Source organism: Pan troglodytes, chromosome 7 (genome assembly GCF_028858775.2).
Source record: "Pan troglodytes isolate AG18354 chromosome 7, NHGRI_mPanTro3-v2.0_pri, whole genome shotgun sequence".
Lineage (NCBI taxonomy): Eukaryota > Metazoa > Chordata > Mammalia > Primates > Hominidae > Pan > Pan troglodytes.
In genome coordinates, this window is record NC_072405.2 from 154,359,832 (window position 1) to 154,365,146 (window position 5,315).

Genomic DNA, 5,315 nt, shown 5'->3' on the forward strand with positions numbered 1-5,315 from the left:
AATTTTTATTTTTTATAGAGATGAGGTCTCCCAAAGTGCTAGGATTATAGGTGTGAGTCACTGCACTGGCTCGAATTGAGCTTCTTTAATAGAAAAATACAGTTAACTGAAACCAAAAATTCAAGAGACAGGTTTAAGCAAATTAGACAAGTCAGAAGTGAACTATTGGTGAACTGGAAGACAGGTCGATAGAAAATATCCTAAAACTCACGAAGAGAATAAAGAGAATGGATAGAGAACAAAGTATAAGAGAATGTGGGGAGTAGGGTCTCAAATACCCTTAATTAGAGTCCCAGAAGGAGTAGAAAGAATGGGGAAGAAGTGATGTCTGAATACATAACGCTTGAAATGTTTCCAAAACCGGTAAGACATCGACCCATAATCTACCAAGACTTGCATAAAAAGAAGGTTATGCTCATCTCATAAAACTCCCCAACTCATTTTACGAGCCCAGCATTGTGAGGTAAATTGTGCCCCCACCAAATTCATATGCTGAAGTCCTAATCCCCAGTACCTCAGAGTGTGACCTAACTTGGAAATAAGGTTGTTGAAGATGTAATTGGTTAAGATGAAGTCAACTGCAGTGGGGTGGCTCCCTAATCCAACATAGCTGATGCTCTTATAAAATGGGGAAATTTGACCACAGACACACACACACAGCGAAAATGCCATGTGGAGATTGGAGGTGTGTTGCCACAAGGAAGGAACTACCAGAAGCAAGGAGAGAGGACTGGAAGAGATCCTTCCCTAGCACCTGAGGGAGCAAGGCCCTGCAGACACCTTGATCTTAGACTTCTAGCCTCCAGAACTGTAAAGAACAAATATTGCTGTTTAAGCTATTCTGTTTGTGGACTTTACCAATGCTAATAAACTAATACACCTAGAACCTGGGAGGCGGAGCTTGCAGTGAGCCGAGATCACGCCACTGCACTCCAGCCTGGGCGACAGAACTAGACTCCATCTCAAAAACAAACAAACAAACAATAAACTAATACACCTAGTGTAACACTGTTACCAAATTCTGACAAGCTCATTAAAAGGAAGGAAATTTATAAGCCAATATCTCCATAAACATATATGTAAAAAAGCAAAACATTAGCAAATCAGCTGGGCATGGTGGCTCACACCTATAATCCCAGGTGATTGTAATACCAGGCCAAGACAGGATCGCTTGAGCCCAGGAGTTTGAGACCAGTCTGGGCAACGTGGTGAGACCTCATCTCTACAAAAAATACATTCTTTTTTTTTTGAGACGGAGTCTCGCTCTGTCGCCCAGGCTGGAGTGCGGTGGCGCGATCTTGGCTCACTGTAAGCTCCGCCTCCCAGGTTCACGCCATTCTCTTGCCTCAGCCTCTCGAGTAGCTGGGACTACAGGTGCCCGCCACCACGCCTGGCTAATTTTTTTGTATTTTTAGTAGAGACGAGGTTTCACCATGTTAGCCAGGATGGTCTCGATCTCCTGACCTCGTGATCCGCCCGCCTCAGCCTCCCAAAGTGCTGGGATTACAGGCGTGAGCCACCGCGCCCGGCCTCTAGTTTTTATTTTTTAGACAGAGTCTCACTTTATTGCTCAGGCTGGAGTGCAGAGGCATGGTCATGGCTCATGCAGCCTGGACCTTTGGAATCCAGCGACGCTCCTACCTCAGAGACCCTCAGCCTCTCAAGTACCTGGGATTTCAGGCGTGAGCCACAGTGCCTGGCCAAACCTTAGTTTTTAAAATATAAATTTAATTCAAAATACAGGCTGGGTGTGGTGGCTTACGCCTGTAATCCCAGCACTTTGGGAGGCCGAGGCAGGCGGATCACTTGAGGTCAGGAGTTCAAGACCAGCCTGGCCAACATGGTGAAACCCCATCTGTACTAAAAATACAAAACTAGCCAGATGTGATGGCTCGCTCTTGCAATCCCAGCTACTCGGGAGGCTGAGGCAGGAGAATCACTTCAACCCGGGAGGCAGAGGTAGCAGTGAGCAGAGGTCACGCCATTGCACACCAGCCTGGGCAACAAGAGCAAAACTCCCATCTCGAAAAGAGAAGAGAAGAGAAAAGAAAAGAAAAGAAAAGAAAAGTCTGGGCACAGTGGCTCAAACCTGTAATTCCAACAGTTTGTCAGGAGGATTGCTTGAGCCTAGGAGTTGGAGACCAGCCTGGACAACACAGCAAGATCCATCTTTAAATATATATACATGTGTGTGTGTGGATTCTCAGTGTTAATTTTGTTAGACATCATAATGTCATTGTTATGTTAAATATCAAAGTTCTTACCCGTGGAGATACTGAAATACTCATAAAACAATAAAGTGTCTGGGATTTGGTTTAAAATACTCTAGGGAAAAAAAGGCAAGAGGGAGATAAATGAAGCAAGATTCACAAAATGCTGATAATTGTACAAGCTGGGTGATGAATACATGTGGGCCCATCAGGCTATTTTCTCTACTTTTCAATAGGTTTGAAATTTTCCATAATAAAAGATTTTAAATAGAGGCATCTTAATTTTAAAAGTAAATCTCATACCAATTGATCTTTATTCAATGTAAGTCCAATAAAAATCACAATAGGCCAGGCACAGTGGTACATGCCTGCAGTATCAGCTACTCAGCAAGCTGAGGTAGGAGGATTGCTTCAGCCCAGGAGTTTGAGAACAGCCTGGGCAACATAGTGAGACCCTATCTCCAAAAAAGAAAAAAATCCCAATAGAATTCAATAAGCTGATTCTAAAATTGACATAGAAGAGTAAAAGAACAGGAATACACAAATACTCAGGACACTTCTTCTGAAGAAGATTCTGGATGGGGACTAGCCCTGATATCAGGACATATTATAAAACAATAACAATTAAAACAGTGTGGTATTAATGCAAGAATAGACCAAAAGAAAAAAAAAGGAATATAACAGAAAAGCTAACAATAGAACCACACCCATTTTAAAGATGAAACTGGGTAACTACTTCAAAATAAAAATCCACCATTGTTGGATGAAGAATATAAATCTCAAAAGCAAAACTTTACAACTTCTGTCTTGAGACACACGAAAGCACTAATTACAAAAACATTCAACACTATTCAAATTAAGAATTTCTGTTCATCAAAAGATACCTTAAATAAAATTGAAAAATAAAAAAATAAGGGAGCCCAAGGTAGGAGGATCACTTGAGTCCGGGAGTTTGAGACCTGCCTAGGGAATATAGCTAGACCCCATCTCAAAAACAAATTAATTAAATTGAGAAGACAAGTTAAAAACTGGGAGAGATATTCATAACACATGCAACAGACAATGGATTTCCATCAAAAATGTAAAAAGAATTCCTACAAACCAATGCAGGACAATCGATTTTTAAAATAAATATGGAGACTTCTGGCCACAAAGGACTAAGACAGAACCGGGATTTACATGCACACTCCACTACAAACAACTAAAAAATGTTATGAAACAGCCAGGCACGGTGGCTCACGCTTGTAATTCCAGCACTTTGGGAGGCCAAGGTGGGTGGATCACTTGAGGTCAGGAGTTTGAGATCAGCCTGGCCAATAAGGTGAAACCCTGTCTCTACTAAAAATACAAAAATTAGCCAGGCATGGTGGCACATGCCTATAATCCCAGCTACTTGGGAGGCTGAGGCACAAGGATCGCTTGAGCCTGGGAGGCGAAGGTTGCAGTGAGCCAAGATTGAGATTGTGCCACTACACTCCAGCCTGGGTGACAGAGTGAAACTCTGTCTCAAAAAAAAAAAAAAAAAGGTTATGAAACAATGATTTTCAGAAATTATACAAACATTTTGTAAAACTGTCCTGTGATGCAACAGGCAGCACAGGACTGGGACCTGGAGATAGGAGCACTATGATCATCCTGGCTTTCTGCCTAGAGGCACATTTCAGGCCACGTGACAGAAAACAGTCCCAGGCAAAGCAGTGGCATCTCCCTGAGATAAAAATCAGGTTGGAGAAGCTGAAGAAGCTAAACATAGTTCCAGGACAGAGTTCTAGAAAGGAGGCAACTCTACATAAAAAAAGAGCAACAGAAATCTGCATAGGGGCCGGCGCAGTGGCTCACAGCTACAATCTCAGCATTTTGGGAGGCCAAACCAGGAGGATAGCTTGAGCCCAGGAGTTCAAGACCAGCCTGGGCAACATAGTAAGGCCCCACCTCTACAAAAAAAAAAAAAAAATTCTTTAATTAGTCAGGTGTGGTGACACATGCCTATAGTCCTAGCTACTCAGGAGGCTGAGGCAGGAAGATCACTTGTGCCTGGGAGGCCGAGGCTGCAGTGAGCCGTGATTGCACCACTGCACTCCAGCCTGGGCAACAACAACAACAACAAAGGCCAGCATGGTGGTGCATGCCTGTAATCCCAGCACTTTGGGAAGCCAAGGCAGGAGGATCGCTTGAGGCCAGGAGTTCAAGATCAGCCTGAGCAATATAATGAGACCCTATCTCCACAAAAAATAAAAACAAAAAATTAGCTGGGTATGATGGCACTTGCCTGTAGTCCTCAGGAGGCTGAGGCAGTAGGATCACTTGAGCCCAGGAGGTCGAGGCCCTGTCTCAGAAAAAAAAGAAGAAATCTGCATGGTGTCCCCCTTAAGTCTTAAGAGACAGAAAGTAGAATGGTGGGGGCCAGGACTGCGGGGAGGGGAAAGCAGGAGTTATTGTTTAATGGGGACAGTTTTCATTTTACAAAAATTAAATCATGACCAGGCATTCACTGGCCTCAGTGCCTACCAGATGTCCTCTGACCCTTAGGACAAACTGAGTGTAGGTGTCATTGTCCCCACGCCACAAGTGAAGTAGCCCCACCTGCCGGTACCTCACACTGCCAACTCCACGCAGCAGGTGGAAGACTGGGCTAGATTTAAACACCACTCCCCAGGCTAGGGCCTAAACCAAGCCCCTCTGTCTCCTTCCCTATGTTCACAGAGATTCCTGATGAAAATTCCTTTTTTAGAGTCTATGCTGATTCAGTTGAGCTGAGGGTTGGGGAGAGGACCAAGTCACTCTCCACTCAGGAACAGACTATATCTGAGAGACAGTGTCTCACAGGTCGGCGCTCAGCTGTGGGGTCCAGCAAGGGTGGGACAGAGGCACCAAGTCAGACCCAGTGTCCCAGAGCAGGAACAAGGCACAGACTGGGAGCAGGGCAGGCTCCTGGGGTGAATGGAGTGGGCACGGTTGAAAAGCTACCAAGAGTCCGGGCACGGTGGCTCATGCCTGTAATCCCAGAACTTTGGGAGGCCGAGGCGGGCAGATCACTTGAGGTCAGGAGTTTGAGACCAGCCTGGCAAACACGGTGAAACCCCGTCTCTTTTAAAAATACAAACA